Genomic DNA, 23,645 nt, shown 5'->3' with positions numbered 1-23,645 from the left:
GAGTCATAAATCAGCCTGCAAATCAGACAGAATTAATTACAAGGAATTTGAAAACAACGGCTATTTTATACTTGTTTACAACTTAGAATTACAGTAACTTAAAATTCTCACCAAGCACTACTCTATTTAATACAAATGCCCACAATTAGGTGCCTCTGAATTGCCCGGGGAAGAGAGATGGCATGAGGAAGACCTGCGCCCAACTCTCCATACTGAGTATTTTTTTTTAATGTTAACATCTTGATGGATCTTGCTCATTACCTGAAACAAACTCTTGTAGAATGGTACTAGGCATTTGAAGACCGGCCAAAGTAGGGCCAATCTCTATGCCTTTCATTAATATACACGCTTTGGCCTTAACAACTAATGATAAATAGGGATACAATAATATGAGTTTGAATATAAAGTTAGAATATAACCTTGGAGTCCAGTGTTGTTGAAGTGAGAGATGTGTGGTCAGAAAAACCATCCTCTTCCCATGCTGACCTACAACATTTTACTGTTTCATCCAAACCCATCCAAATAGCATTGGAAAACTGTCACCTTCTTTAAACCAAATCATTTTGTGCCCAGTTAGAGGCTGAAAACTTAGAATGAAACAGGAAAGTGCCTTGTGTTCCAGGGATCCTCTCCAATCTAAGCTATTTCAATCCAACAAACATTTATTTACTACATACTCCATGAAGCAGAATACTCCAAGAAAGTTATCATGTTATAGTGAATAGGGTGATGGAGCCAGGAAGTTCTGAATTCAAGGCCTCCTTTCGACATAGAATAGTTATACAATAGTGGGGAAATCCTTTAACTCTCTGAGTCCCAAGCAAAGTTCTAAGACTAAGGTCCAGATGAATTGCCAGTCTTCCCTTGTCTCTTTTGTCTCTGTACTATCTTATACGGTGGTCTCATCAACTCCCATGATGAAGGTGTGACCCTCTACTCCTCAATTTCATTTACCCCACATGTGGAATCAATTGTCTGACCCCACTTCTACCTTCACAAAGTCTCTATATGTGGCCCCTTCTCTCCACTCACACAGCTCTCACCCTAATTCACTCTCATCACTTTCACTTGAACAATTGTACAAGGCTTCTTGATGGCCTTGCTGCCTCCAGGCTCTTCTCACTCCAGTTCATCATCCACACACCTGTCAACTCGATTTCCCTAAAGCACAGTTTTTCCTATGTTACCTCACAGCTCAGTGAGCGCCAGGAAGTTCTGTTACCTCTAGGATTAGAGAGTCTTTTGTTTGCCAGATAAAGTCCTTCATGACCTGGCACCTTCATAATTTTCTAGTCTTCTTGTACTTCACTCCCCTTGACACACTCTCTGGTCACGCTTTTCTGGTCTTCTGCTGTTCCTCTCACACTGCACTCCATCTCCTGCCTTTGGGTCTTTTCACTGGCTTTTCCTCATATCTGGAAGGCTCTTCCTCCTTTCATCCACATCTTAGTTTGGTTTCCATTATGATTCAGCTTCAACCACATCTTCTGTCAGAAGATTTTGCTGTGCTCCCCTGGCTGCTAGAAATTTCCCCCTGAAAGCTGCTTTCCATTTTTTCTGTAAATATCTTCTCCAACCCAATCAATGCGCACACGAGGGCCACCATTAACATTTCTTGAAGGCAGGACCTTTGTATTTCAATTGCTTAGCACAATACTTGACATATAATGAGCATCTAATATGTATTGCATGAGTGACTGATCATACTGGGGGAGTTGCCTATATTGACGACATCACAATTCCAGCCCCTGTACCAGGCGTTGAAGTAATGGGACAATGGGAAAAAGAAATCCGACTTGGAAGAAGCTGAGAATTTACCAGGAAATATACAAAGTTCAGTTCCATACAAAATTCAGTCTCTAATGGATCAACCATTTCACTAATATGGGTTTTTCTTCTAACAACAAAGATTTCAGCACATCTGTATCTACTCATCTACGTCATTTTTCTCTGATTCTTTGCAAGTAAGGTAGCTCTTACTCAATGTAAGTAAGGTGGATTTTAGTGTGTGTAAAGGGGATTTTTGTTATTTCTTAGAGATCACTTTCCCAGGATCCATAGCAATAACAGTCTCTTGTTTCCAGGTATTAGATATGAGTTCTTATGATTATGGTTCAAAAACATCTCCACCATGCTTGTGCAGCATTATATAATGATAAATATAAACATCCATTGCGACTGCACAGTGAGATATAGAGGTGAGGTGATAGACACATGTGAGGCACTTCTGGCAATTGGCCATCTTTGTTTGTTGCTCTTTAAAGTAGGTAGGCACTGGTCAAGGAGTGGGGCGCCCTTAGAGTTGGATGTATAACCTGAGATGCTGTGTGTGCCTTGATTGGCCCCCATCAAGTCTTGGGGAGAATCTGTGTTTGCATCAACTGACCCCCATTGAAACTTGAGGGGATTTGGGGGAATGCACAAGCTGTACCTGTCTCAATTGACCACACTGAGACATAGGGGTAGTTACTGCTCCCTTCCCCCTGCTTCTCGCAGGCCCCTGAGAGAAGAGTGATTAGGAAATGCTGTAGGGGTTGCACTTCCATTATCAGCAACCCTTGTGAGAAGACTACAATAAAGTAAGATTATTAACCTCTTTGGAGCTGTCTTTCTTATCTAACCAGATCAAGGGTGAACCTGTGCTATCAGTCCTCCTATGTGCTAGTGTTATCTGTCTTACATTCCTCCATTATTTATCTTTTTTCCCCAATGTATTTTTGTTTACTTTATTTCTCATCTACATGGAATTTTTTTTAACATTCATTCAAAATTCTTTTGAATTCTCTCCCTCCCTCCTGTCTCTTTCCCTTCTCCATACTTAAAAACAATATGTTTTAATCTATATTCAGAGTTCATCAGTTCTCTCTCTGGAGGTGGATAGCATTTTTTCATCATAGGCCCTTTAGAATTGTCATGGATAATTGTCTCTTAATCAGAGTAGCTAAGTCTTTCACAGTTAATCATCCTTACATTACTGATGTTACTACGTACATACAATGATCTCTTGGTTCTACTCACTTCACTTTGCATGCATTCATATAAATATTCAAAGATTTTTCTGAAACCATACCCCTCATCATTTCTTATAGTAATATAGTATTCTATCACATAGGGCATTGTAACAACAAGGGTGTCTGCCACTACTGTGGTTGTGTAGGACCAGCAAGACCAGCGCACAGAAGGGCTGCTAGCACAGGTCCTTTATCTGCTTTTCTAAGGAAAGCAACTTTATGGTGTTAACAATCCCACTTTAATTAAACATACATACATCATTCACTTAGTTCAGGGGAAAAAAACCAGTGTCCTGAACTTCAGATAGAATACAAACAGAAATTACAAGCATACATTATATAAACAGAGCAAATAAATACAAATCAGTATATCCATAGCAATACATAGTTACCAGAGAGAAGCACCAAGATCTGCATTTTCAAAGCCAGTGAGGCTGCTTCAGTGGCTACTCAGAGTCTTGTCACCAACACTCTTTCAATGAGTTTGCCCCCAAAGGCAAAAGGCCAACTTCAAAGCTCTTAATCCCTGTTCATTGCCCTGAGGGCTCAGAGCCTACTTACAAAAAGATGTGGAGCTTGGGGCCTCACACCTAGTTAGTGAAAGTGTTTGGGCCTGCCTCTAATCAGGCCTCCTTTTGCTGGTCCCACCTAAGGCCTATTCAATGGGCCTGAAAGATCTTTCATTTACAGATTGGCTTTAAAAGCATCTAAGTGGTATAAATAGAGTACTGGACCTAGAGTCAGGAAGACTCACCTTCCTGAATTCAAATCTGGCCTCACATACTTACTAACTGTATGATGGTGGGTGAGTCACTTAACCCTGTTTGCCTCAGTTTTCTCTTCTATAAAATGTGTTAGAGAAGGAAATGGCAAACCACTCCCATATCTTTGCCAAGACAACCCCAGATGTGGTCATGAAGAGTCAGACACAACTGAAAAAATTCAATAACATTCTATACAGTCATATACCATAGTGTGTTCAGCCCTTATCCAATTGATAGGCAACCCCTCAATTTCCAATTCTTTGCCACCACAAAAAGAGATGCTATATATATTTTTTGTACAAATAGGTCCTTTCTTTTTTCTTCACTTTCTTTGAGATACAAACCTAGTAACAGTATTGCCGGGTCAAAGGGTGTGCACAGTTTCACAGACTTGTGAGAATAGTATTCTCCAGAACTGTTGGACTAGTTCACAACTTTACCAATTTTTTCCACACTTCGTTCAGCGTTTGTCATTTTCCTTTTTCTGTCATGTTAGCCAATCTGATAGGTATGAGGTGATATCCCAGAGTTGTTTTAATCTATACTCTCTAATTAGTAGTCATTTAGAGTGTTTTCCTATAACTATTAATAGCTGTGTTTCTTGAGAAAACTGCCTCTTCATATCCTTTCACCATTTATCAATTGGGCAAGGGTTCTTGTTTTTATTAACTGGCTCAGTTCTTTTTTTTTTTTTTTTAGGTAGATGTGACTTTATTATTTAAGCACACAAACCAAAATTCATGCAACCGGAGCAGAGGCGGTGGATGATTCATATTTCCAATTGGGTGGGAGCGCTCTTTCGGTCTTGTAGTACCGATGAATTCGGCTCTCCTGCGAAACCAGATGGAATTCAGGATCCTTATCCTTTCTGTTCCTCTCAAGATGCTTTAGAGCAGCAAGAGTTTTCTTGATCAAGCGATGAAGACCTTCAGGAAGGTCAGGGGCAAGTCCCTCGGACTTTAGAATCCTCAAAGTTTTGTCGCCAGTTACAGATCATACTTGTGCCCGCCGTGAGAATTCCTCAGGATGGTACCGGTCTGGGAGGGCGTCAGGCCCTGCTTGGCCAGCTTGTGCATCCGCTCCCGCACGTGGTTCTAGGTGAGCTTCAGCCATGTGGGCATGCTGCGGCGGTACGGCGGAGCCGACGGGGAGCGTGCACGTAACCTGTGACGGCCGCGATCTGGCTGCGGAAGAGCCTCAGTTCTTCACATAATTGAGAAGTGAGACCTTTAGCAAAGCAACTCGCTATAACATTTTCCCCCAGTTTCCTGTTTTCCCTCTAATTTTGGCTGCTATAGTTTTGTCTGTGCAAAATCTTTTAAATTTTATGTAATCAAAATTATCCATTTTACGTCCGGTGATCCTTTCTATCTTGTTTGATCACAAACTTTTCTCTTACTCATAGATCTGAAAGGTATATTTTTTCAATGATGCTCTGATTTATTTGTGATACCACCAATTTTGTCTAAATCATTTATCCATTTGACCTTTTCTCAGTGTATAGTATGAGATGCTGATCCATGTGTCGTTTCCACCAAACTGTTTTCCGCTTTTTCTAGCAATTTTGTCAAATACTGAATTCTTACCCCAAAGGCTTGGATCTTTGGGTTTATGAAAAACACCAGATCACTATGGTCCTTAGCTGCTGTGGATTCTCGTTATCCGCTGCTATAACCAGAACCGGATTGTTTTGCTGATTATCCCCTTTGAAATAATAGTTTGGAATCTTTTCAAAAACATGTTTGTCGATTCCCTTGAGGTTCTTGATCTTTTCCAGATGAATTTCGTCACTATTCACTTTAGCTTTCTTTGGTGGCTTGATGGGTATGGCACCGAATAAGTAAATTGATTTATGTCGAATTGTCATTTTTATTATATCTTCTTAGCCTAACCACGATATTTCTCCAATTATTTAGATTGGATGTTATTTGGGTGGAAAGTATAATTGTTTTCATATAGTTCCTGGGTTTTTTTGTCAGGTAGATTCCCAAGTATTTTATATTATCTTTCATTATTTTAAAATGAAATTTATCTTTCTATCTTTTCCTGCTGAATTATGTTGGTGAAATATAGAAATGCTAATGATTTTTGTAATTTTTAAAAATATCCTGCAACTTTCCTAAAGTTCTTAACTGTCTCAACTATTTTTAGATAATTCTCTAGATTTCTATGATTATGCCATCGTCTCATCTGCAAAGAGTGATAGTTTTGTTTCTTCATTAACTATTCTAATTACTATATTTTTTTCTTCTCTAATTGCTATAGTTAGCATTTCTGGTGCAATATTGTATAATAGTGGTGGTAATGTGCATCCTTATTTCACCCCGGATCTTATTGGAGACCATCCTAGTTTATCTCTATTACAGATAATGCTTGCTGATGGTTTTAGATAGATACTACTTCTTTTTAGGAACGCTCCGTTTGTTCTTATGCTTTCTAGTATTTTTTTTAATACGATTAAGTGCTGGAATTTGTCAAAAGCTCTTTCTGCATCTATTGAGACAATCATATGATTTTTCTTGTATTTGTTATTGAAATGGTAAATTATTATGATAGTTTTCTAAAACTGAACCAGCCCTGAATTCCTAATATAAATCTCACCTGTTCACAGTGTATGATCTTTATGATATATTGTTGTAATCTTCTTGGTAGTATTTTATTTAAAATATTTGCATCAATATTCCTTAATGAAATTGGTCTATAGTTTTCTTTCTCCATTTTTACTCTTCTTGATCTGAGTATCAGAGACATATTTGTAACATAAAAAGAATTTTGTAGGACTCTCTTCTTGCTTATTTTCCCACATAACATAATATTGAAATGAATTGTTCTTTAAATGTTTGGTAGAATTTAATTGAAAATCTATTTGATTCTGGAAATTGTTTCTTAGGCAACTCATTTATGGATTGTTAAATTTGTTTTTCTAAGATAAGGATATTTAAGGGTTTTTTTGAGGGAAGAAAGCAAGGTGGTTGAGGTTAAGTGACTTACCCAAGGTCACACAGCTAGTAAATGTCAAGTATCTGAGGCTGGATTTGAACTCAGGTCCTCCTGACTCCAGGGCCCATGCTCTATTAACTGTACCACCTAGCTGCCCCTATTTAAGTATCTTATTTTTGCTTTTGTTAATCGATGGAATTTTTATTTTCATAAATATCCATCCATTTCACTCAGGTTGTCAGATTTATTGGCAAAGAATTGGGCAAAATATCTTCTAATAATTGCCTTAATTTTATTTTCTTTGGTGATATATTCACATTTTTCATTTTTTTATATTGTTAAGATGGTTTTATTTTAATCAAATTAAACAGTTGGTTTATCTATTTTACTGTATTTTTTTCATAAAACCAAGTTCTAGTTTTATTTATTAGTTCAATAGCTTTTTTTCAGTTTTATTAATCTGTCTTTTGTTTTTCAAGATTTCCATTTTGGTGTTTAATTGGGGAGTTTGAATTTGTTATTTTTTCTAGCTTCTTTTCCAAAATTTCATGTCCAACTCTTTGGTTCAGTTTTTCTCTATTTTATTGATGTAAACATTTAAAGATATAAATTTTCAACTAAGTATTGATTTGGCTGCATCCCAAAAATCTCTGTGTGCTGTTTCATTATTGTCATCCTCTTTAAAGAAATCACTTATTGTTTGTATGATTTATTCTTTGACACATTACTTCTTTATGATTAGATAATTTAGTTTCCCATTAATTTTTAATCCTTGCTTCTATGGCCCATTATTGAACATAATTTTTATTGCATTATGGTCATAAAAAGAATACATAATATTTCTGTGTTTCTGCATTTCTTTGTGAGGTTTTCATGCCCTGGTCAAATAATGGCCAATTTTTGTGAAGGTTTCATGTACAGCTTAGAAAAAAGGTATATATCTTTGAATTCTTATTTAATTTTCCCCAAAGGCCCATTATATAAAACTTCTTAAAAGTCTATTAATCTCCTCAACTTCTTTTTAAATTTATTTTATAGTTAATTTTATCTTGCTCTGAGAGAGGAAAGATGAGGTTGCCCCACTTGCATAGTTTCACTTTTCATTTCCTCCTGTAATTCATTAAATTTTCTTTTAAGAATTTGGATATCATACATAGTAACAGCAACACTGTGCAATGCTTAACTTTGATAGACTTAGCTTTTCTGAACAATACAATGATCCAGACAATTCCAAAAGACTCGTGATGGAAAATGTTAACCAAATCCAGAGAAAGAACTATGGAGTCTGAACACAGGTTGAAGGAGATTATTTTCACTTATTTTTGTTTTTTTTTTCCTTTTTTGTGGTAATTCCCTTTTGTTATGATCCTTCTTTCACAACATGACTAATGTGGAAATATGTTTAGCATAATTTTACACATGTAACCTATATCAGATTGCTTGCTTCTTGGGGAGTGGGGAGGCAGAAAAATAGGAACTCAAATTTTATAAAAATGAATATTGATAACTTTCTTTCCATATAATTTGAAAAAATACTATTAAGAAAAAAATTGGATGTTATACCATTTGGTACATATATGTTAATAATGATCTTACTTCATTGTCTATGGTGTCTTTTAGAAAGTTGCAGTTTCTCTGCTTATCTCTTTTAATTAAGTCTATTTTTGCTTTTGATTTATTTGAGATGACGTTTGTTGCCTCTGCCTTCCTTACATCAGCTAAAGAATAGTAGATTCTGCTCTAACCCCTTATTTTAACTCTGTGTGCAACTATCCATTACAACTCTGTTTCTTATAAACAATATATTACTGAATTCTGGTTTCTAATCCATTCTGCAACCCATTTTTGTTTTATGGGTGAGTTCATCAAATTCACATTCACAGTTACAAGCACTAATTGTGCATTTCCCTCCAACCTATTTTCTTCTGCTTATTCTTCCATCTCTTTTTTTAATCCTGTCCCTCTTCAAAAGTCTATTTTGCTTCTGACCACTGTTCTTTTATCCAACCTTACTTTTATCATTTCTCCCTTTCTGTTATACTCTTCCACTTTTATTTCCCTATTGGGTAAGACAGGTTTCTATACCCAATTATGTGTGTGTATCACCTCTTTAAACCAGTTTAGATGTGAGTAAGGTTCAAGTATTACCTGCCCCTCCACTGTTTTCTCTCTAACATAACAGCACTTCCTTGCATGCATCTTTTATGTTAGATAATTTTTGCCAGTCTTTCCCTCTATTCTCCTTTCTCCCAGGGCATCCCTCTTTCTCACCAATCCTTTTTTTTACATCATCCTAATACAATCAACTCCTTTCCATAACCTCTTTCTATTTAGCACCCTATTTAGCATTTAACTGCTCTAAAAATCATGAAGTTTTAAAATTTACTCATATGAGGAATGTAAGGAGTTTTACTCTATTGAGGACTTTATGATTTCTCTTTCAGTTTTCCCATTTCATGTTTCTCTTGAGTCTTGTATTTGAAACAAATTTTCTATTTGGGTCTGGTCTTTTCATCAGGAATTCTTCAAAATCTTTCCCTTCTCTAAATATCCATCTTCCCTTGAAAGATAATACTGAGTTTTGCTAGGTGGATCAGTCATAGTTGTAATCCCAGCTCCTTCCACAATATCATATGCCAAGACCTCTGCTCCTTTAATGTGGTAGCTGATAAATCTTGTGTTATTCAGATTGTAGTCCTACAATATTTGAAAGGTTTCTTTCTGGCTACTGTAAGTATTTTTCTCTTGGACCCAGGAGCCTTTGCCCTTTGCCCATCACCTCAGTCAAGAGTTGGGCAGCACGTTTCATCATAGATCCTTTGGAATCATCCTTGGTTATTACATTGACCACCATTCTAATTTTTTTTTCAAAATTGTTTTTAGAATGTTGTTAAGGAAGGCAGGTGGCATTGTAGACTTTGGAGTCAGACCGGGATTAAAATCTAGAGTCTAACACTTACTATGTGTGACGCTGGGCAAATCATTTAAGCTTGACCTGCCTCAGTATCCTCAGTTGTATAAGGCTGATAATAATAACAATCACATCAGAAGGTTGTTGTGAGAATCAGATGAGATATTTTTAAAGCATTTAGCATAGTGTTTGCCAACATGTTGTCCAGTCATTTCAGTCATGTCTGACACTTTGTGCCCCCATAGACCATACTATCCATGGTTTTTTTTTTTTTTTTGGAAAAGATAGTGTGGTTTGTGATTTCCTTTTCCGGTGGATTAAGGCAATCAGAGGTAAAGCGATTTGCTCCAGGTCACATGGCTAGTAAGTGGCTGAGCCTGGATTTGAACTTAGATTTTCTTGACTCTAGTTCCAGAGTCTTCTCCATGGAACCACCTACCTTCCTATTTTAGCACATAGTTGAAGGTTAATAAATTCTTGTTGCCGTCCCTTTCCCTTGTTATTTTATAAATTGTTCTCTTGGTTCTGCTTATTTCACTTTTCATCAATTCTTACAAACTTTACAAGTTTCTCTGAAACTGTCCCAGTCATATTTATAGTGAAATGGAACTGAATTATATTCATGTTCCATAATATATTCAGCCATTCCCTAATTCGAACATTGGAGGACCACAATTTATAACTCATCTTCTCTGTTTTGAGTCTGCATCATTTGTTTCTAACACTTCTCTTAATCTACCTTCGTTATTACTCCATTTTCTCTTCTTTCTGTATTCTCTTCCATTTGAGTAAAATGTATTTCTGCATCCAACTTTATGGATGGACATTGCTCTGTCCTTTGACCACTTCTGATGGAAATGAGGTTCAAGTGTCTCCCAACTCCTACCTCTTCAGTATTTGGATAGATCTCTATGCATGCTCCCTAATTTTCCCCACATTTCCTCCCTTCTCAGGATATTCCTTTTCCAATTCCTCTCATTTCTTATTTTAGTATCTTCAAAATATAACAAAATTATCCCTAATCTCCTAGTCTGATTTGACTCAACTATGACCTCAAATGATATTAGGTTCCTGAGAGGACACTTGAATAAGAATGTAAAAAATTCATTATTGCCTATCCCTTTCTATTTCCATGTTTATATTCACTTTTTGGTGTTTCTCTTTATTTTTTTTTTGCATTGCAAAGTTTCTACTAACTTCTGATCTAATCATCAGGAATGCTTGAAAGTCCTCTATTTAGAGACCCTCCACATAGGATTATATTCAATTTTGCTAGGCAAGTTATTCTTTGTTGTAATCCTATATATTTTGCCTTTTGTAATATGATATCGCAAGTTCTCTATTACTTGAGTGTTTGCTGCTAAATATTGTGTTATTCTGATTATGGGTCTTTGGTACTTTAATTATTTTTTGCTGTTTGACATTTTTTTAACTCAGAAACTTTAGATTTACAATAAAATATTCCTGTTAGTTTTCATTTTGATATTTCTTTCAATGGATTATTTATTTTTCTATTTTCACTTTCCCACTAATTTTAAGACATTAAAGCAGTTACTTTTTATGATTCCTTGAAATATAATATCCAGGACCTTTTGAAAAAAATCATGACTTTTAGACAGTCCAATGACTCTAAAATTATTTCTCTTCAATATGTTTTTCTGTGAAATACTTTGCATTTCTCCTGTTTTATTTTTCAAACCTTTGTTTTAGTATTTCTGGTTGTGTTATGGAGTCATTAACTTCTATTTGGTCCATATTACTTTTCACTGAACTTTTTGCCTGAATAAGAACTTATACCAAATCTCCTAATCTGTTAATCTTTTCAACTATCTTTTCTACAATTCTATTTTTTAATCCTTTCCTGCATTGCTATTATACCATTTATAATTTAAATTTATTCAGCCTTTTGATGGAATACTCCTATGCTGTCAGAAATGATAAGCAAGGTGTTTTTTCAAAAAAAGAACATGAAAATAATTTTCAGGAAATAATGCAGAGTAAAGTCAATGAGCACAACCAAGAGAATATTGTGTACAGTAAGAACACTATTGCATGAAGTATAACTGTGAATGTCTATTCTGTGTTGAGTGATCATTCAAATCAGCTATGAAGGAGTTAGGAAGGAAAATGCTATCCACCTCCAGAGAAAGAACTGATATGTGCAAGTATGTATTTTGTGGTTTTTCACACACACACACACACACACACATACATTCACATATATCTACACACACATATCCTTCTCTAATGCAGAGTTCAGAGTGTGACAACTTAGAACTCAAAATGTAACAAAATAAACGAATAACATAAATAAAAACAATTTCTTTAACTTTTTAAAAAGTCTTGCTTGATTTTTTCCCATAGGAATTCTAATTCGGTTAATGCCCAAGTTGTTTTTTTTTTAATTAGATTTTCTTTAAAAAATATTTGGCTTCATTCTCTTTTTCTGGGTTTGTATGTTGAAAATCATTGTCACCCTAATAACTATGACAGTATTTCTCATTTTATTCTTTAATTATTCTTTCAGATTTAGTTTCCAAATTTAGACTGTTTTGGATTCTACACACTACTGGAGGGAATGTCTGGATTGAAGAAGTTCATGCGGAGGACCCGGAAAATTTCAGTGTTCCTAAATCTACCAATAGGAGAACGAAGAATAATGACTAGCCTCATAGTTTTAGTTTTGAAACTTCTTTGACCAGAGTTTGGGTCTGGGAAATCCCACATTGGGTATGATCCTCATTAGAGCAAAAATAGATTGCTGTTGACCCTAGCCAACATTAGTTAGCTAGAGGGGTCTGTAGGTTCATAGCAACAAAACTCTGCATTTTGATCTGAGTTCTTTCTGCTGCTTATTCTATTATAGATTTCAGGTTGCGTATTAGACCGTTCTCCACTCCAGATGCCAGAAACACACAGCAGCTCCCTTCTTCTGTCCCAGTATACAATCTCAGTCCACCGACTGCTTTCTTCCTTGGGGCAGAATCCTCAGCACAGATATTCTCCTGAAACCACATGGGACCTGAGAAATAATCCTAGACTATGAGTGACTGAGCTTCCCTTTGGTCTTTAGGACATACCTCTAGACCCAGGTCTTCTCCCCAGAGCACAAGGGATCTGAGAGCAAGATCTACAACATGAACAACAGGACTGCCCTTTGCCTTCTATTCCTGCTCCCTACATAGTGCTAAGCCCTTCCATATTGAATCTGGGTCCTCTTCTTTCCCTTGTATAAAACCCGCAGTCATAGTTCAGTCCTAGCCCAATGCAAGGCTCCATGCAGTACCTGAATGCCTCTATCTATGCCAACCTGGGCAGGAAAAAATCAAGCAAAACAAAACATTTTTTTCTTGGATTTTCTAATCAAGACTTGGTTAGGTATATTATTTAAGTCTTTGTGGTATAGTTAAGTGGGGGACCTAGGCTGTGCTGCTCTTTCCTAGTCTATCACTTTCAGTGGTCTCCTCTTTTAAGCTCTCACCCAGGGTCCCACTTAACATTCCAGAGTCTGGAATTTCTTAATGCTGACATTGCAGAGATTCCAATGAGAATTTAGGTTGTTTACCTGCTGCACCTCATTCTTACCATATAATCAACCCATCAATTTCAACCATGCATTTTCCTACTGATATCCTTTACACCGGGCCTTCATCCAACTCTTTTATATATGTTAGGCTTCTTGGACCCACGGTAGACCTCCTCATTGTTCTTTGAGTGATACACAAATGCTTTTATATAGAGACCAACGTGTTCCAGGAATCATATTTTTTTCAATGCCACAAGTAAATTTTGGAATTAAAGAAGTTGTCTTTGTTTCAGAGAGAAGGATGGGGCCATGAAAAGAACTTGACAACTCTCTCAAGGCAATTTAGTTTAATTCTGGATCCAATTGGTTTCCCACTTTCAGTGTCTATCCAAAGCATGTGCTGAAGAATGAACTCTACAAGAAAGGACATATAACTGCATGCCATATTCTGTTCAATGGGCATTATCTTTCTTAAAACAAATATGGTTATCTTTTGGATTTTGTCAGCTTCATTCTACAATTTATTCATCCCTACACCCATCCTCCTAGACAATTTCTTTGTATTCAGTTCCTGAAACTATACTATTTAAGATTTCTGTGACAAGTTCTATTCATTTCTGTACTTTGTATGATTGCAGATATTTTTTTTTTAATTTATTTTTTATTTATTTTTAGTTTACCACAGACGGTTCTACATGGTTTTGAGTTCCAGTTTTTCTCCCCTCCCTCCCCCCTCCCTCCCCAAGACGGCATGAAGTCTCATATAACTGTCATGTATAACTTCGCATTGAATTAATTTATGCTCTAGTCAAGTCGTGGAGAAGAATTTTGACCAATGGAATGAATCATGAGAAAGAAGAAACAGAACCAAAAAAAAAAAAAACAAAAAAAAAAAACCCCAAAACCAAAAACAAAAGAGAAGCAGAAAGGGCGAGCATGTAGTAGTGTGCCTCAGTCTGTATTCAAACTTCGCAGTTCTTTCTCTGAATGAAGATAGCATTCTCCATCGTGAGTCCCCTGGAGTTGTCCTTGCCCCTTTAGGTTGCTGAGAGAAGCGCAGTATGTCAGGGTTGGTCCTCAAGGAATCCACATATCTGTGGCTGTGCACAACGTTCTCCTGGCTCTGCTCCGCTCACTCAGCATTATGTCGTGTAGGTTTTTCCAGGTTGTTATGAAGTCTGCATCATCCCCATTTCTTATGGCACAATAGTATTCCATCACCTTCATATACCACAGCTTGTTCAGCCATTCCCCAATTGATGGGCATCCCTTTGCTTTCCAATTCTTGGCTACCACAAAGAGAGCTGCTATAAATATTCTTGTACATATGGGTCCTTTTCCCGCTTGCGTGATTTCTTTGGGATACAACCCTAGAAGTGGTATTACTGGGTCAAAGGGTATGAACATTTCTATAGCCCTTTGGGCATAGTTCCACACCGCCCTCCAAAATGGCTGGATCAGCTCACACCTCCACCAGCAATGCAACAATGTTCCAATTTCCCCACATCCTTTCCAGCATTTATCATTCTCCTGATTTGTTATTTTAGCCAATCTGACAGGAGAGATGTGGTATCTAAGAGTTGTTTTGATTTGCATTTCTCTAATCAGCAGCGATCCAGAGCATTTTTCCATATGCCTGTAGATAGCTTTAATTTCTTCCTCTGAAAACTGCCTGTTCATATCCTTTGACCATTTCTCAATTGGGGAATGGCTTGTATTCCTATATATTTGGCTTAGCTCCCTGTATATTTTAGAAATGAGGCCTTTATCAGAGATACTAGTTGCAAAGATTTTCTCCCAATTTTCTGCTTCCCTCCTAATTCTTGTTGCATTGGCTTTTTTTGTACAAAAACATTTCAATTTGACATAATCAAAATTATCCACTTTGCATTTTGTAATGCTCTCTATCTCTTGTTGGGTCATGAATTCTTTACTTTTCCACAAATCTGATCAGATATTTCTTTATTTCTTTTAAATTCTCATTTTTTCTGGAAGACAATGAGCATGCCAAATCACTCTGTTTTTCCTTGGTGAATGGTTACTTCAAACTCTTTTTAGTGGTTATTGAGCAGGTCCAGGAAGCTTAAAAACTCTGGGGACTGAGAACAAAAAGGGGAACCAATGTGTACTGAAGCTACACAGACATGACTTTTTTAAAATGGAAAATGGTGGGTCTAGCTAATTCATTCTTTGTTGGATATTATACAAGAACCCACATGGTGCAGCACAACAAGGCCTTGGGTTTAAAGTCTAGTTCTTTGATTTACCATCTGTGTTATCTTGGATAAGTCATTTAGCCTTCTTAGTCTTCTACAGCTTATCTGAAAAAAAAAAGAATTGAGAGCTTATACTAGATCATATCTAAATGTCATTGAAACTCAAAATGTATGATCTCATAAGTATTTTTGAATGCTCTGAGTTCAATCAACGTCCAAGTGTATTAACACATTTAGTTACTTTATGTGTGTTTTGTTAAGTCTAAAATATAAATGGTAAGCTTTCACTTTACTTACATTTGGCTCATTGTAATAATATCTAAGTAAAGTTTTTGGACATCTAATCAACAACATGGGCATCTCTTCATCAAAAGCCCAAACTTCATGGTCATGTGATAGACCAGATGGAAGACTAGATGTTTTGTCCAACTCTCATGACCTCCCATGACCTCTCTAAAATAATAATTATGCAAAAGAGATATAAACTAATTGCAATTGTCACCACAGTCTGGCATCAAGAACCTCAATGAGGTAAAAACTTGGTGAATTGAAAGCAGCTAAGGTTAATACTTATTCCTAAGGATCTCACTCAACCTCCTTCCCCCAACTAGGCCTCATTCTTTGGCAAGTTGGTAAAATGAGAATCACAGGCTTTTGCTATCAGATCCACTTACTAATTACCTTACTTCTGCTGCCCTCACCCAACAATTCTATGGCAACAAGCAAGATGATTTGTTGGTCTAACCTTACCCTATGTGGAGGCAGTGGAGGTACATGAAAATGGAAGTTTGCTTTCCCTAAAGAGGTAACACGCTGCCCTGAATTAGTGCTCAGTTGGAGAAACAAGGAAAAGAGGAAATTGGTGCAGGGTAAGAGTGTGTGTGTGTGTGTGTGTGTGTGCGTGTGTGTGTGTGTGCGTGTGTGTGTGCATGCCCGTGTGTGTGTGTGTGCGCGTGTGTGTGTGCGCATGCCCGTGTGCGTGTGTGTGTGCGTGCCCGTGTGCATGCCCGTGTGTGTGGTTCCACCAGGAATGAAGGAAAGGAGAGAGACATTCAGTTGAGGACAATTCTTTTGACCTCAGGAATCAATTGTGGAAGAGTGGTGTTGGGGATAAGTGAATGCCCCCTCTTCTTCATAAGTCGTAATCTCTCATTCAAGTTCAAAAACAGTTTATGAAGTGGGGGGAGCCCTAGGGGAAAGGGAAGAAGGAAGGGGACAGGGAGATGAGAGCCTCTCATCTCTGTCTAATCTAGGCAGGGCTGCTCCTGATTTCTGAGCCTCGGACCAAGGCACACAATGAAGCGCACAAGAACATGAGGGTCCAGGGATTTTTTAGGAAGACTTCAAGGGGTGGTCTAAAGTTACACATCCAACCAAAGGTGGGGGCAAAGGTGGTGACTCTCCTTGAATTGGCAACGCTGCTTCACTTTATGGAATTGAAGCATAGTGATAAGTTCCATCTCATTTATTTCAGTTCTTATGAAATATTCCATAAAATCTTTTTGCTGAAGAATTCTTTTGTCACCTCTCTGTCTTCTGGTACTTTGCTTCTAGTTTCTTTGAATATTCATCCACCTTGTAAGCTGCCTCCTTAAGAACTGCTATTTGCTCCTCAGCTAAAGTGCTCTGATCCAGATAAGGCTGAAGTGCTGCAGATTTCTCTTTTAAGTCCTTTAGCTTTCTACTTATGTTCACTGCAATATCTTTCATTTCTAGATAATTAAATTTAGTCAGTTCATTCATATTTTCCAGAAGTTTATAGTCTTCAATCCCGGCTGTCAGCTTGCCTGTCAGGTATGTGGCTATTTTGGAGAACATGTCCCGGCACAGCCCTGTGATCTCTGCCTCAGCGGGCTCCTTGGCCTCCTCAGCCATCTCCACCATGGCATTATCTAGGCCATGGAAGGGAGGAAGGAGAAAGGATAGAGAGAAGGATAGGGATGGGGAGAGAGGGGAGAGGGAAGAGGAACAGAGGGGAGGAGAGGGGAGGGAAGGGGAGAAGGAACAGAAGAAAAGGGGAAGGGTGAAGAGTCAGAGAATGAGATAAGGGGAGGGGGCGTGGAGGGGGATGGAATGGGAGAAGGCTAAGATGACATTGAGTTCCAGCCCTTGGGGGATCTAGCGTCAAAGGAGAAGGAGTTCAAACATGAGTAAGACAGATTATGAGGAAAAAAATACTGAAATTACTAAAGATCATAGGAGGAACAAACTCAATTACAAACTTTTAGCACAAACATATTAATGAAGAGAAATGTTAAAAACAGAAGGAATGTGACTTTCCGAACATCTAAACAAGCCCAACATCTGGCATGGCAAAGGACCCTATGGATTTCCAGGAGAACATGAAACCATAGCAGGATGTTCCCACATGGTTAAAGAGAGAAAGAGGAGTCATAAAACCAGAATTTATGGCCTATAGAGTAGAAATAATTGGCAGGATAGAAAAACGTGAATCCATAGTGGCAAGTATCACTAAAGAAATAAAAACAGAGGAAGCAGATTGAACTTGAAAATACACAAAAACAGAGGACACTATAGATGAAGAGAAGGGGGGAAAGCAATGATGTTAACAAACAAAACATATTGATCTCAAAGACAGGAGTCTACACCTTAAGGATTATAAGTTTCCCAGAAGAACCTGTCAAGTCAGAAACTTTTAACAATATAATTCAAGAAATAATATAACTGTCCAGAACTTCTGAAAATAGAAAATGTGCCACATGAATGAATCCACAGATCACTTCCAGGGGAAGAAAATCCTAAGGTGGAAATTCAAGATAAATAGTCCTAAAATTTAAGAATTTCAATGACAAAGAACAAATTCTGCAAGTGACCAGGAGAAGAACTTTCAAACATAGAAAATAAATTTGAAAGACAAGCCTGAGGTGCATCCAACAGGAATCACAGAAGAAAATAGAATAATATGTTCTTCAGAGTAAATTAGCTCAAGATACCATCTAAGGGGCCATACCCTGAAATTTGAGCTTAATTATCAATGAAATAAGATGGATGTTCAATAAAAGACAGGCATTTGAAGAAAGCAAGCAGACAAAGACGAGGCAAAGACAAGTAGGTTTTTATTTTATAATCACTTTAGACAAAATAAAAGAAAGCAATGTATTAAAAATATAGTACCCAATAAGACACAAGTAACTAAATAAATTATTCCTAAAAAGGAGAAAAAAAACTAGATAGAGCAAATCACTTTTGGGGTTAGAAGCAACATAATGTTTAACAACCACAAAATAACAACAGAGGGAACATTAAAAGGTTTTTTTTTTACAGTACACGTGGAGACAAGAGTGAAATCCAAACCAACAGAAGTGATATCACAGACTTAATTGCATGATGCATCCCTCCCCTTCCTACCAAAAGGGGGAGAGGGACTGTCTACAGATTGGGAGTAGATGGGAAGAAGATAGACCGGGATGTGGGGCAGACTCTTATCATGTCAATGGTGAAAATCTATGGGACATTAACTTCTATGGTTTCTCAAAAAGATGAAAGTGTACACTAAGTTTTTCATGGAAACGTGTTCAAACAGAATGACATCTAATCAGGGATGGGAGCAGGTCTAACTGAACAAAACTCCTCTGGGAAGAGAAAGACTCTACAATCAGTGATGGAGACCTTCTATTAGGTCTGACTTGTGGAACTTTGGTACTTAGTGAGAACAAGAAATATAGGGGATTGTTTTGCCTCTAGGGCACATTCTGCCTCAGAACAAGGCAAATCAAAACTTCTAAGAACAACTGACACTCAGAAGAATAAAGAGTGCCATCCAGAGCATAACTTGAGAGAGGAAATATCTCCAACAGCCGGTGAGGAAATTGATCATGAGGAAGGCAGAGAGTTGTAATCTATTGTACAATCGAGGGCACAAGAAAATTTCTACCATGGGGCAATACTTTTATCTTCTTTATCTCTATCAGAAATAGATACAATGGGGAAAAAAGAGAAGAGGAGTCAAGATCTATAATGAAATAACATAGAATGAGAAGAGGGAAAAGAAAATCAGTACCTTAGAAGCTTTCATTCCATAAGGAATGCAGAATTGAAAGTGGTAAAGATATTCCAGGAATCAAAGAATAAACATCTTGAATAGAAAGGAAGGGGATAGAAGTGATAATTAGAGAAAGAAATACTTCTAAGAAAAAAGTGCTGAACAAAATTGTAAAAAAACAAGCTATGTTGGATGAGAGAAGTGGGATTTTATCTGACTAAGAGGGGAAAAGGGTAATAATTAGGTAACTAAATAAAAGGAAGGCAGAGAATATGATTTAACAAGTTAGTTAAATGTCAAAAACTAGGGAAAGGCATGAAAATGTGAGAAGAAATTGATAGGGAAGGGAAGAGAGACTTTGGGAATAGTTACCTTACATTAATCAAAAATACATAAAGCGGTAAAGATTATTAGAGTCTTTACAAAGGCAAGAGAACAATAACAAAAGATCCAAATTCAGAACAAGGTAATAACAGAGAAAATGGAGGAAAACATAAACCTACCTCTCCTAACTTTAAATGCGAATGAATTAAACCATCCAATAAAAGAGAGGAAAGATTGTCCTAACAGAATGTAATGGGCTTCTTTAGCCTGAAGCCAACTTTGTCACATTTCACCCCTCCCACCAGATTCTCTGGCACCTTTAGGGGATTTGGGGGATGCTCAGTCTCTAACATGGATAAAGGCCCAACAGATGGAGTTCTCCTAATTTTAGGATTATTTTAGGTAATTTGAGGCTTCCAAACAGCCCAATTACACTTATCCACTTAATTGCCAGATTAGCTTTTCAAAGAAATATTTACTTCAAAGTTGTAACAAGAAGAAACACAGAAGTATTCCCCACTAACATTTGGAAATGTTTCTCCCTAAAATCTCTCGATCTCTGAAGAAGGGAGGGAGATTTGATTCAGTTTAATTCATTTTCTGAATAGCGTAAATCCTACCAAGTGCTAGGTCCAAAGTCCCCCACTCCCCACCCCCGCCCCCACCAGGCTTGCTGCTTTTCACCCTGGTTTCTTAGATCTTCCCTTTTGAACTGGTTGCAACATTTATTCTATAATCCAGTTTCCAAGGTGTCCATGACTTACATCCTACTTCAGGTCCTATATCTACCAATTATCCCACCGCAACTAAATCTGAAAATGACAAACAGAATGCACCAAAACCCAAGCCCAGTTTTTTAGGGGACAAAGCCTTAGGAGAGGGGCAGGGTGGCTCTCGCCATCTAACTTAATGAATGGTGCCTATACTTTTGGTCAGGTAGGTGGAATATCAGTAGAAACAGAAAGAGTGAGAATATTCCAGTCTGCTAGTGGTTTTCTTTGTGTGTTTTGTTTGATTTTTTTTGTTTTTGTTTTGTTTTTAAGATACAGGAAGTTCTCCTGCATTGACAATGTAGACAAAGGCTTCTCACATCCAGATGTTATCACGCTATTTTGTCCCAGAAGCAGGTCCCACAGGACCCAGAAGAATCTCTCGTATTTGTTCCTTCCTCTCAGGTGATCTGGGATTTGCTTACAATGCCCCATTACAAAAATTAAAATGCCACAATATGTGTTTTTTTTCTTAAGAGTACCTGTAACACAAAATCATATACGGAAGAAGAATGTACTTAAACAAAATTTACTATGTATCAGGTGATGCTGAAAAAGTAAAAGTCAGACAAAACAAAGAGAAAAAGAAATGCTACACAGAGATAAAGAAGAAAACTGCATTGTGCTGAAAGAGACCATAAATAAGAAACCAATATCCATATTAGACTGATATTCTCCAAATGGCTTAGTATATAAATTCATAAAGGAAAAAAATGCAAGAAGACATATAATACAGTAAAAGCAGGAGATTTTGATGTACCTCTCAGTTCTAGACAAAACTAACAGAAAAATAAACAAAAAGGAGTTATAAAATTGTACAAATTGCTGGAGAAACTATATCTGAGAGAAGTATGGAATCTTCTTGATTGGACTAAAGAATATATATGTATGCATGAATGTATATATGTACATATATGTGTATGCATATACATATATACACACATGTGTGTGTATTTATAATTCTAAGCACCACCTGTGACTATTAAAAATTTGATGATGTATTATGTCACAGAGATAATTCAAATTAATGTAAAAGGGAAGAAATACTCCTTTTTAAATGATAATATCATGCAAATAGCCATGAGTACAAGGAGTACAAACAAAAGATAGAGACCCAAATGATACTTAACAATGAAGTTCTAGAAAATTAATGGATCAAAAAAGATACACACACATGTATATATGTGTGTGTATGTATGTTGTGATATATATGTTTAATACAAACACACATACACAGAGAAAGAGACAGACAGGGAGAAAGAGAGAGAGAGAGAGACAGAGAGAGAGAAAGAGAGAGAGAGAGAGAGAGAGAGAGAGAAACAGAGACAGAGAGAGAGACAGAGACAGAGAGAGTGAAACAGGGATGGGCTGTGCCATACCACACTAAAGGAAATATTTTATGGCTTCACAGATCCACTGGCATAAAGGAGTGTCCTTAGCATCAGGCTTCAGTCCTCACATATAAGAGATGCTTAACTAAAATTTGTTGACTTGAAGTTGCCGAAGAATGTATATTATTTTATACGTAGAAAACCTCTAATATTTTATATTTCAAAGTAAGATGGATGTCTTCAGTCTGAGGACTGACTGATGACTTGTCCAGAAAGTTGGAGAGGCTTGTCCTATGCAGTCACAGGCTTTGAGCTTCCTTCCCATTCTGAGAGATACGCAAGCAGCAGGGCCTCCTTTGGGCCGCTTTATAAAGCCTGGTGTAATAAACTAATCCATTTTAATGAATGCTATTGAATTAAACTTTTACTCTCAACTTAGCATTGTAATGGGAAATAATAAACTGATACCAGATGCTTGACATTTTCTCAGACTGGCAGCATTTAAAATAGGGTAATTATTGAATATGTCAAAAATTCAAGAGAGGCCTCAGACTTACCAGGTAGAGCAGGTGGGAGAAGGACAAGCAAACTAGGGCCATGTTTGAGTACCTGAACATCCAACAATCATATTATTAAGTATTTACTATGTGCCAGAAACTGAGTTAGATGCTAAGGATAGAAATATACAAAATTAAACAATCTCTAATATATATACATATATAAACATATACACACGCAAGTGTATTAATGGAGAAGAGAAGTATGCACACACACACGTAAATATGAAACAAAACAATTCAAATATTGTGTAGACAAACTGGCCAGAACCTACAATATCAAATGTCTTTTTTTTTTTCTGAATCCAGATGACTTATTACTCCATGGTTGACATTTCAGTGTAATTCCTGGCATCCTGCTTTTCAAATATCCATTAATCGTCCTCCCTAGGCATGATGTCTGCATCCCAATGGGACTGCCTACTCCATTGCTCTAGTTATACTTCAAACTCCTTAGCACTACATCCTGAGTCATACCTTCTTGCCTTTTCCTTTGTTGTGCCCTGTCCTGGTAGCTCTCTCCTCTTGCCTTCCTTTCTACACAGAGACTCCAGTCTGCCACCACTTTGAAAATCTTGATTTGCTCTGACTTTTCCCATAGTAGCAAGGCTACAGTTCTACCCCTCATCCAACCATTGTGCCACGTGCCTCCCCTTGACAACAATCTCTAGTGAGGGACAGGTCTACATGGATGACAATAGTTCGCTCCCTGAGACACTGAAATCCAGAAGTTTGGTCTTATCAGTTGCCAGCCTCCTGTCTCTGCTGGATGCATCCCAGGAAGAATGAGACTGGCTGAGGTAGATATTGGGACATACTTCTCTGCCTTAGGCTGACTGGTTCCGGAGACCAGAAAAAAGTTGTTTTGTTTTGTTTTTCTGGCAAAGTTTAAGAGTTGGCTGAATTTTGGCCCATAATTATTTGTGGTAATACTGCACCCATGAGAATTTACCCAGTTACTAAGTGGCCATAGCCCAATTATCAGGAAGAGCTCCCAAATGAAGCACACCGTTATTAGTGGAAGAGAACAGTCTCACGGAGAATATAGATCAGTCTTGGGGGAGATATTTGGACATCCTGCCCAGGGCCAGAATGCTAACTGCCAGAACAAGGCTGTTAAACACCATCGCATCCAGTCACAGACAACTCCACTGAGGCCTTTGCCACCAGTCAAATGTCAATTGCTTAAAAAAACTGTCAATGCTTCCTGTGCCCACTTGTCTGCTCCCACTTCAAACCCTCTACATTATACCTTCTGACCTCATAACTCAAATGAAAATACTTTCTCTAAA

The 23,645-nt window shown here is 37.4% G+C and overlaps 1 pseudogene; it reads right to left on the bottom strand.

Moving 5' to 3' along the window:
• Positions 1-4,513: 4,513 nt before the first annotated feature.
• On the bottom strand, positions 4,514-17,252 carry LOC118847393 (annotated as a pseudogene).
• Positions 17,253-23,645: the final 6,393 nt, after the last annotated feature.

This window comes from Trichosurus vulpecula, chromosome 4, assembly GCF_011100635.1.
Source record: "Trichosurus vulpecula isolate mTriVul1 chromosome 4, mTriVul1.pri, whole genome shotgun sequence".
Classification (NCBI taxonomy): Eukaryota; Metazoa; Chordata; class Mammalia; order Diprotodontia; family Phalangeridae; genus Trichosurus; species Trichosurus vulpecula.
This window is presented reverse-complemented; position numbering and strand designations above follow the sequence as displayed.